We start from the raw sequence: 11,242 nt of genomic DNA, 5'->3' as shown, positions 1-11,242 counted from the left end.
CAACCCATTAGATATTTGAAACCTCAGAAATGTTGCTCAGCCATATTTCCTCCAAAGTGACATTGCAATTTAGAGTGAGTTTGGTGGAAGGCTCACAGGGTGGTAACTGAGGATATGTGTCAGTCAAAAGGGAAAGGACTTTGAGATCCCTGGAAAATGATTCACACCACATGCCTAAGGAAGCTGCCAAGGATGCTGATCATGGGCATTTATAAATGAACAGGAGCAGACAGTTCAATGGGCAAGGCTGTTCTGCATATGACCAGAACTGCTTTCTGCAATAGGCTTGTGAAATCTCTGCTTTGTCAAAAAAAGGCTGATCATATTTGGGGAGCCAAATAACGGCTCACAATGATGTCCACGGCCTAATCTGGTAACTATTAATATGTTAGGTTATAGGGCAAAGGGGAGTTTATAGCTTTGGAAACCCTATAGGGCAGTTCTACTCGATCACTATGAGTCAGAATTAACTTGACAGTAAACCTTGTTCTTAGGTAAGCACATGTTCACATTAAGCTGAAAGAGTTGTAGTGCTCACACATCTATTAGTTATCCACATCCAAGTCATCCAGAACAGACAAGCCATTCCAAGACATAAATCTCATTAGCACCTTTACTGGTGACCACAACGAAGAGATGGGAATCAACCAATTCACAGAGACCAAAGTATTCATTGTACCCCTTTCAGGACCTACTTCACTTCAGGACAGCTGAGGCTGAGTACTGCTGGGATGCTTGGCCACCCCTGCCAGGTACCCACTGCACCTGATTTGTGAGCATAAGATGGTACTGTGAGCCTAGGCCTTTCATTTCCAACTCTTGCCAAGTACTCATTTGCCAAGGTAATGCATGAAGTAGAGGAATGTACAACTGCCCTAAGATGCACATATCTTGAACACATTTGCCTAATTTAATGACCTCAGAACAGTCTGAAGTTGACACTATTGTTCTATACCTAGAACTTGGGAAATTTAAGGACCTTGTCCACATGGGTGCAGCTAGAAAGTAGCAGATTCATCACTTTCCCATTATTTCCTTGCTGTTGTTAAGTGCCGTTCAGTCAGTACCGACCCATAGCAACCCTGTATAAGGTTTCCAAGGAGTGATTGGTGAACTTGAACTACCAACCTATGATTTAAAGCAACCTTGCAGTTCAGCGCATTAACCCACAGTCATAATAATTTTGTTAGGTACTAAACTGTCCTTGGAGTCCTGGTGTGGCACTGTGGATTAATGCACTAGACTGCAGTGTCTGCTTGGACTTCAAGGTTGGCGTTTCAAGTTCACCAGATGCTCCTTGGAAATCCTATACAGGGTCGCTATGAGTCCAGACCAACTTGATGGCACTTAACAACAATGATAACAAAGTGCCCTTTGTGAGGCAGTGGTTGTTCGGTGGTAGAACTCTTACTTTCCATGGTGAATTCTAGGCCAATACACCTGATGTCCAGTCACCACCAGTCTGTCAGTGGTGGATTGTGTGATGCGATGATGTTTGTTGCTCGGATGGAGTCCTGGTGTGGGCGTTGTAGGAGAAAGCACTGGATCACAGGATCAGCTTGAATCACAAGGTCAGTGGTTTAAACCCACCAGTCATTCAGCAGAAACCTTATACAGGGTCATTGTGAGTTGGGAACAACTTGACAGCACTTCACAACAAAACAATGATGCTGAACAAATTTGAAGGGTGCTTCCAGTCTAAAATGGAGTCATTAGAAAGACCTGGTGGTTTCCTTCCAAAAATCATCCAATAAAAACCCTATGGATTACAGCTATCCAAACTGCACCTGATCATATGGCTGGTGTAGGTCCAGGCGACATTTCATTTGTTGTATGTGGAACTTACTCAAGTGCAAGTAGCAACAGCTACAAGGTGAACATAAAATAAATAAATAAGTAAATCCACCTCTCTTAAGTGATTTTCTGTATGACCTGAATCAACTTCCTTTCCCTTTCTAGGATACAATTTTTAAAACAATTGAATGTGTGGGTTTCTGATGCCATACACACACATGCATACACACATTTTCCAATCCCTATAGTTCAATCTCTTAAGTATATATTGCTGCCCACAATTAAAATTTGAGAAGGGGAGGCCCAGAGGTTAAATACTTGGCTCAAGTCAGTGGCAGAAACAGGATAGGAATCCAAGAATGCCTAATCCAAACTCTATATTCTGCGTTTTCAATTTTGTAGGATAAAAGTCAAGCTGTTATTAATGATTGTTGTAAATGTTTATTTAAAATAAATATGCAGCCTGTGTGTCTGTCTTAAAGCCTGCATAAATTCCTAATTTGTTATATGTAACGGTGGATCTTCATTATGGTCCTCCCCAATTTTTTTGAATGGATATTGAGATAACTTGGGATGAAATAAGCCAGATCCTGCCCAAACCAACATATCCACGAAGTGGTCTGAGCTTCGTTCCCATTGACACTTGCCCTGGTCAGCCCTGGGAGGGGCTGCCTGGTTTCCACTAAGATCAGGTTGAGGTTCAAGGCAAAGGGTAAATTTCATAACAGTCAGGCAGACTCACCTGGCTGTGCATACAACTGCTGTAGCTCCATTCCTCCCTAGGAGACTCCTACTTCACTCTAATTTTAGTCTTTTGAACAAAGGTCCAAGGAAGGTCAATGATTCCAGTCACATTACAGAATGGAAATGCATCCTAAGTGGGGATGAAATGTCTCCAAATAAAAAGAAGTCCCATCCAGCCACCATTGCCCCAATTGCAGAACTTTATGATTTTGAGGGAAGGGAGTGTGGTATAGCGGTCAGAGGATGGTTGCTGGAGCCAGGGCTGCTTGGGTGGACATCTGAGCTTTGCTACTTCAAACTGTTTGACTCTGGATAAATTTCTTAACCTTTCTAATTTTACCATTTGGAAAAGAATAACCTCAGAGATTATTGTAAATATTGATCCATATGAAAGACCTAACACCGTGATTTACGCATAGGAAGTGTAGCATAAATGCTGCTGTTGTCTAGTGGGTAGTAGGGGAATAGGAAAGCATATTCTCAGCTACCTAGAGAAAGCTTGGTATGTCTTAGGCCATAAATTGTGACTGTGGGATTGACCAGAAGCACAATTGTTGTTGTTGTTGTTATGTGCCATGGAGTTGGTTCCGACTCATAGTGACCCTGTACAGGGTTTCCAAGGCTGTAAATCTTTACAGGAACAGAAAACCTAATTTTTCTCTCGTGGAACAGCTGGTAGTTTTGAACTGCTGACACTGAAGTTAGCAGCCCAATTTGTAACCACTACGCTACCAGAGCTCCTCACTTCCACAGATTATTCCTAGTGTGACTCAGAAATACCTTTCTTCACTGCCTGCTCAAAGTTTCCTTCAGGAGTGGTACTGAACGTTAGTGTGAAATTTCAGTTTAATATTAATGCTTTCTCAAACGGAGTCACAAGCATCTGGGGAGCCTTTAAATAATGTCCATGCTGGGCCCCACCCACCATCTTCAGCTCCAGAACCACTTGGGGTAAGGGTATGGTAGACATTTACATCCTTGATTCTCAGTCCAGTGTCTGATGGATTAACCAAAGTGAGGTCTAGGGAGAGGGGTGAAGGGATGAGACTCTAGGAACATGTGGGGAAAATGGTGGAGCCAAACATTCCTCTGAGTGCTGGCTCTACCTTCCAGTGTGGTGCACCCTTACACTGAATTCCCGAGGACAAAGTATGCTGTTACTGCTCTGAAAGCTTTTCCACCAACAGAAGATAATCCTATACTTTTTGACAATGAGAGGACTTTTCCAGGCTTTTTCCTCTATGCTCTGGATTATTCAAAAAATCATCATCACTTACTGTATAGGAAGCTCTGCTAGGAACTAGAATGACAAAGGATAATAGAACACATCACATATCTAGAATATTTAATGGGTAGGTGGTCAGCTTGGCAAGACAAGATAGCCTTTACTAATATAATTTAGGAGAGCTTAGATTGTGACAACACCAGGACTAGTAAAAATCGTTTCAATACAGGGTACAATATGGACCCTGTCTTCTCTCTGTGTGATTTACGGCATGCATACCAAGAACTCTTTTTCTTTAGTCTTAAGCAAGGGAAGCAAGCCAAGATAAAGTCCTTGGAGTCCAGTGGTATGTTTTGGGTGGAGTGGGGGGCTTTGCACCAGAGGATACTGTGTGCTTTGGAGGAATGAGGGACCATAGAAGGAATGAGAAAAGGGTGTGGATTGGCTCTCAGTAAGCCAGATGTAGGCACTTAGTTCTTCTAGGACAAGGGATGAGGACCCTGCGAAGAGACCCTCTCCATTTCCTCCCTAACTCCGGAGAATGAAGTAGTCTTGGGCACCATGATGAAGATAGAATACCCAGACACCTGAACTTAATCCCAAATCTACTTCTTGACACTTACTTAATTTTGAAAAATCTCTGAGGCTCAGTTTTTTCTTCAATAAAATTGAGATAATGTTTACCTTATAGATTGGTTGCCAGTAACAAATAATGTAATCTATATGAAAGTGCTCTATAAGCCCGAAAACAACACGTTTGTTTTTATTTATAGTAAAGTCTATAATTCAACAAGTAAGAGTACACAACCCCTAGTCCTTGTCAGGTAATAAAGAATTTTAAAGTGTAACCTTTGTTTATTTCTCACCATTCCTAACACTATGTGGACTTATAGTAGATGTTCAGAATGTGTTGCCAGCCAACACTAATCATTTTCTTATATGAGGGTGCTTCAAAATGTTTGAGGGAAAATGGAATGAGAAGATAATGGAATTTTCCCAGAAACTTTCTGAAGCAACTTCATTTTTTTTTTTTTTTTCCTTTTAACAGTCCAAAAAAACATTTCAGCTCAGCTCTGTTAATGAGTCTAGGCTAAGAGTTTGGAATACATTTAAGAGTAGTAAATATTTCAGAAGACCTGACATCATTAAAAATCATCCTTAGTGGTCTGCTCTTCATTTTTTCAGTCAGAGGAAGAGACAACTTTGTGAGTTGACATGGACAGAGAAGGACCAAAAAAAGTATGAAATAGGTAGAGGCATTTCCCAAGCGATTGCTGGTAGCATTTACAACTGAGAAATTCCAACAGAGATCCTCAACCTAGGATCTTGATGTATAGAGTGCTATGGTGTTTGGAGTGTGAAACTCTTCTCATATGGTGGGTGAGGTGCCAACAGTCAAGCATTCCAGAGAAATGGGTCTCTACCAGATTTAGGTAATTCTATTTCTAGCAGTCATACTCCATAATGCATGGGATTTGGCTCAGAAAGATTAGGGGTCTGTGATAATCTGGTCTGGTTCTTATACCACAGAAAGACTATCCCAGAAGGGTGCAGCATATTCTACTTTGCTAACTGATTGAAGGCTCCAGAATGCCCTTGAGAAAAGCTTTCAGGGAAGTTTCCCTCTGTCAGGCAGGGACTGGCTGTCTAACTAGAGCTAGAGATAACTCTTGGCAACTGTGGAGGCTGATGAGTCACCAGCGAGGTTTCCAACCTATTCTTACATCCTGAGAACAGCAGTAGTTTGTGCTTTGCATCAGCACACCTCTATTTTGGGCAGGTCTTTCAAGGCGTTGGGGTTTCCTGTAGAGTGTCTAAAGCTCTTGTCTCTCAAGAAGTCCTCCTCCTCTCAGATTTGGCATCTTGGGGCTGTCAGGTTGCCTAGTCAACACTATTTATTCCTGAGTCCAAGGGAAAGGGATCACAAACCAGGTTTCACTTAATCACTTTTGTGTTCAAGTTGCTTAGATTCTCATCTGCTGAGACAATACAATTAAAATGCCGGCAACAAGGCTTCAGGCCTGGGATTTAATAGAGGCTTCACCAGTGGTAGTTCCATTTCCCTTTCCCTTTATGGAGGTTCCAAGGCTGGAAAAGTCCAGAGACACATATGGCTCTATTTTCTTTTGTGTTAATGTTTAAAAAATCAATTCGATGGCCCCTAATAACAGCAGTAAATGATGACATGCTGTTTTAAAATGGCATCCTCAGCTATGAACAAGGAAGCTAGTGCTATCCAAGGTTTAGTCCACAAAAAAGCAGCATCTGGCAGAAATGCAGGATCTTGAGCCCCACCTCAGACCTACTGAAGATGAATTTATAGTTTAACAAGATCTTGAGTGATATATATATGGATGTTAACAGTTTGAGAAGTACTAAGCTAAGCTACTGCACAAAACTTTGGGAAGAGTCTAATGCCACAGTTCCAAAAAGAACAACTCAGGCTTATACTTGTTGGAGTTACACTAAGTAAAGTGATAAACATGTTCCCATCAGTGTCCCACAGAGCGGGAAAGAAGGATCTCCTAAGGGAGCACTCCCTCGCACAATTGGGTCCTCACACAAGTAAGTTTGATGCCGTGGACTTGACAAACCATCTTTTGCACATCCTATTGAATAAAATCATGTCTGCACAACCAGATCCCTGACATGGCATTCAGGTACGTACATCTGACAGGTTCTGGGCAACAGAGAAGGTAGGTTTATTGCACTGACACAATGGATAGAACCTGAACTCAGTCACCAGATCCCTAGTAGTCAAGCCTTCATTTTAATGACAGACTACAGAAATCATATAACATCATCTGGGTTCACAAAACCTGAATGAGGGTCCAGGAGAAGAGACAAAATGCTGGACTGGGAGAAGTAAATAAGAAAGAGGCCAATGTGTTCCTAGTCAAGATTACCTCTCTTATAAAAAGTGTAGATATAATATCCTTTTAAATTAATTTATTAATTTAAAAGTGTTTACTGCGAATTGAGTGATTAGTTTACATGGGTGAACATCAATTTTACACTCATCATTTCATGGCAATGATTGCAATCTCTTCTGTGCATCAATATTCAACAGTATTTGCTTCTATTCCCTCAGTTGTTGGTTTTTGTGTGTGGGGGGGGTTGGGGTGGGGCTGGGGTGGGAATGTACACAAAAACACTCAGGAATATATAATAATTTAAACAACCAAAGAACACATTCTGCAAGCCTGATTCCTGGCCACCAGCACCTGGCCGCCAGCACACAGCCTTTCTCTTTCCATGAGTCTAGAGTCCTCAGCTACTCTCTCTCTTCATCTTTCCATCTCTCCATTTCTGCTTCCATCTCTGGTGTCGCTCCTTCTCTGGATAGGGTCCCACATTCCTCTCATGCTCTTCTCTTTGATGGTCCTAGGGTCCTCTATTCCTGGACTATAAGATTAGCTACTCCCCCATTTTTGTTACAAAACTTCTACTTTCACAGTTGTGACAGTCAAAATTAGTCATGACATAAATTACTCACTATTGAATCAAAAGAATCCTATCCCCATCCCCTTTCACCAGACCTATCTAGACAAGATGAAAACTATTCAGTGGATATTCTACCTTCCCAGCACACTCCAAAACTAAGCTCCCTCTTGAAAACTTGTAAGCCAATCACTTCGTGCCTTTATAGCTCCTCCTGTTTTAGGTAGTCAATCAATATCTAAGTTTCCTGTCCCTATCAACACTGTATACAGACAGGATAGGATTGATTTTGGATTGAAGACTCCTTTTCTCTCAGTTGGTATTTTGAGCTACTACATTCATAAGTATAGATCAAGTTCATCAGTTGTATCAATTTATACTTGTTTCCTTTATCAAAAAAAAAAAATTTTTTTTTTTTCTCCCCCTTTTCTTTTTCTCTGATCATGAAGCCATCAGAGCCTGTTCTGATCATCAAGCCATCGAAGCCTAGTCGAATGGGTACTATCTACAAGTTTGGGCACTCTTGTGTGTCTCCCCTCACTTCACATCAACTGGATGATGCTTCGCTCTCAACTCTAGCCCTTTGTGGCTTTATGTCCTTGTCCCTGGGCTCAGGAGTCCACAGGTCTCACCACACATCTGACCAGCCAACCCCTCCTCTTTGCTCTCTCATCTCCAGGAAATGGGAGTCTATGGAATGTGGTTGAACTCAGCCCATGTCTTCGTTGCTGACTTTCCCCCTCTTCCACTCACCAGGAGACCAACGTGGTTGCCAGCAAGCTTACATGCCTGCTAGTGTGTTCCCTTTGAGTTTCAGTCTTGGCAGGGGTTTGGTCTTGAAGGGACTTGATTACTTGCCTTGATGGCTCCCTAGTGAACAACTTGCTTGTTCTTGTAGTAGCCAATCAGACTACCATTTTTGTTTTGGACTTTTCCTGCTGCTCTTCCTATCAAGAAGTATCTTCTGCCTTTAGCTATTCCAGGGTGGTCTGCTTGTCCTTTGAAGTAGGAATGTCCCACCTCAGAGGGTTCTGGATGGGGCTCAGGATTCCACCTTCAGTCCTATAGATTATAAAGGCTCTTCAGGAAGGCTATTTCACTGGGTAAATTCTAGAACCCCTTTTAGGTATTACAATCAGTTATAGGCTTAAGATGGGCTTACAAGCTTTCCATAATTATGTTTCCCAATATTCCTTTCTATCCCACTCAAGTGTCTATATTATAGTAGTAGGCAAAGGAAACTAATATTCACAAGACAGTCAAGTATCTTAACATTATTTCCCCTCTTTTACCCATTCAGTCTATGCCTTGATCCCTGTATCACAAAGCCCTGTTGTTCCAAGGTTGAGCATACATCACTGTTAACCTCTGTTCCATTTAGCCCATGCAAACTTGCTTCTGTGTTCTACCTACCTTGTTCTTCCATCCCCCTCCAACTTCTTGTGCATTGCTCTCCCCACCACCCAAACTATGATGTGTCTATTCCCTACCCTATGCTCTACTGTCCATCCCCTTCCTCCACGCCCCCCATCACCTGTAACCAACAAATAATTGTTTTCCCCCTTTTAGTATGGGTATTTTTTCTTAAGCTTTTACAATAATGATATTATGCAGTATTTGTCTTTTTGTGCTGACTAATTTCACTCAGCATAGTGTTCGCAAGGTTCATGCATGTTATGTGGTAGTTTACAGTTTCTTTGTTATTATTTAACTTAGCATAATATTCCATTGTGTCTATATACTCAGGTTTGTTTACCTATTCTTCCATTGATGGGCACTTAGGTTGTCTCTGTCATTTTGCTGTTGTGAATAGTGCTGCTATGAACATTGGTGTGCATGTATCTACTCATGATATGGCTTGTATTTCTTGTGGATATATACCAAGTACAGGACTTGCTGGATCATATGGTGTTTCTATTTCCAACTTTCTGAGGAAGTGCCATACTATTTTCCAGAGTGGTTGGACCATTTTGCATTCCCATCAGCAATGTAGGAGGGTCCCAGTCTCTCCACAGCCTTTTCAGTGTTTATTGTCCTCTGTTTTTTTAAACGTCGCTGTTATTGCTGCTGTAAGATATTTTATTGTTGTTTTGATTTGTATCTTTCTAATGGCTAATGATTGTGAACACTTTTTCATATGTTTGTTGGCTTCCTGAATGTCTTCCTTGATGAAGTGTCTGTTCATGTCCATTGCCCATTTTTAATTGGGTTATTTGTCCTTTTCTTATAGAGGTGTTATAGTTTGCTATGTTGTTGCTGTTGTTATGTGCCATGGCACAGGGTTTCCAAGGTTGGAAATTTTTACAGGAGTAGAACACCTCATCTTTTTTCCACAGAACAGCTGGTAGTTTTGAACTGCTGACCTTAAGGTTCACAGCCCTATTCATAACCACTAAGCTATTAGAGCTCATGTAGTTTGCTATCGATTTTAGAAATTAGTTCCTTGTCTGATATGTCATTGCAAAAGATTTTTTTCCCATTCTGTAGGCTCCCTTTTTACTCTTTTGGTGAAATCTTTGCCACACATAAATTTCTAATTTTTAGAATCTCTCAACCATCTATTTTGTCTTCTTTTGTTTGTATAATTTTCACAATATTTGGTAGTCTGTGGGTGCCTTGTCTTAGGGCTCTTAAAGTTGTCCCTATTTTTTCATTAATGACCTTTATAATTCTGAGATTTACATTTAGGTCTTTAATCCATGCTGAGTTGGTTTTTGTATACAGTGTAAAGTAAAGTTTTTGTTTCAGTCTTTTGCATATCGATTTCCAGTTCTGCCTTTCCATTGACTATACTTTGGCTCTTTGTTAAAGATCAGTTGGCTATATGTGGAGGGGTTAATATCTGGATTCTAGATTCTGTTCTATTGATCCATATATCTTTTGTTGTACCAGTACTGGGCTATTTTGACCACTGTAGCCATGTAGTAAAATTTGAAGTCAGTGAGCAAGAGATTTACAGCTTTGTTCTTTTTTTTAAGCAGTGCATTGCTTATCCTGGGTTTCTTACCTTTCCAGTGAAAGTTTGTAATTGTTTTTTCCATCTCTTTAAAGAATGTTGTTGGAATCTGGATTGGGATTGCATTATATGTGTAGATTGCTTTAGGTAGTATTGACATTTTCACTATGTTAAGTCTTCCTATCCAGGAGCATGGTATAATCTTCCATTTTTGTAAATCTTTTTGGGTTCTTGTGTTTTGTAGTTTTCTTTGTATAGGTCCTTTGTTTCTATGGTTACATTTATTCCTAAATATTTCATCCTTTGGGCAGCTATTTTAAGTGTTGCTTTTTTAATATCCTTTTCAGCTCTGTCATTGTTACTATGCAGAAATCCAACTGATTTTTGTATGTTGATCTTATACCTTGCCCCTTTGTCAAATCTTCCAATGAAGTGTAGTAGCTTTTTTACTGAGTCTTTGGGGTTTTCTTTGTATAGGATCATATCATCTGTAAATAGAGAGTGTTTTACTTCCTCTTTGCCAATTTGGATGCCTTTTAATTTCCCTGTCTTGCTGTATAGCTCTTGCTAAGACTTCCAGCACAATATTGAATACAAGTGGTGACAAAAGGCATCCTTGTCTGGTTCCTGTTTGCAAAGGGAAGGCTTTCAGTTTCTCTCCATTGAGAGTAATGTAGACTGTTGGTTTTGCATATATGCTTTTGCTTATGTTGAGGAATTGCCCTTCAATTCCTACTTTGTTGAGTGTTTTTATCAGAAATGGATGTTGAATTTTGTCAAACGTCTTTTCTGGATCAATCGATATGATCATGTGGTTCTTTTCTTTTTCACTATTTATATGGTGGATTACGTTGATTGTTTGTCTAATGTTGAATCATCCTTGCATCCCTGATATGAATCCCACTTGATCATGATGTATTATTTTTTTGATGTGCTGCTGGATTCTTATGGGTAAGATTTTGTTGAGAATTTTTACATGAGGGATATTGGTCTATAATTTTCTTTCTTAGTGATGTCCTTCCCTGGTTTTGGTATGAGGGTTATGCTTGCTTCATAAAATGTATTAGGAAAATTTCCATCCT

The sequence above is a fragment of the Chrysochloris asiatica genome, unplaced genomic scaffold (genome assembly GCF_000296735.1).
Source record: "Chrysochloris asiatica unplaced genomic scaffold, ChrAsi1.0 scaffold00157, whole genome shotgun sequence".
NCBI classification, from domain to species: domain Eukaryota; kingdom Metazoa; phylum Chordata; class Mammalia; order Afrosoricida; family Chrysochloridae; genus Chrysochloris; species Chrysochloris asiatica.
This window is presented reverse-complemented; position numbering follows the sequence as displayed.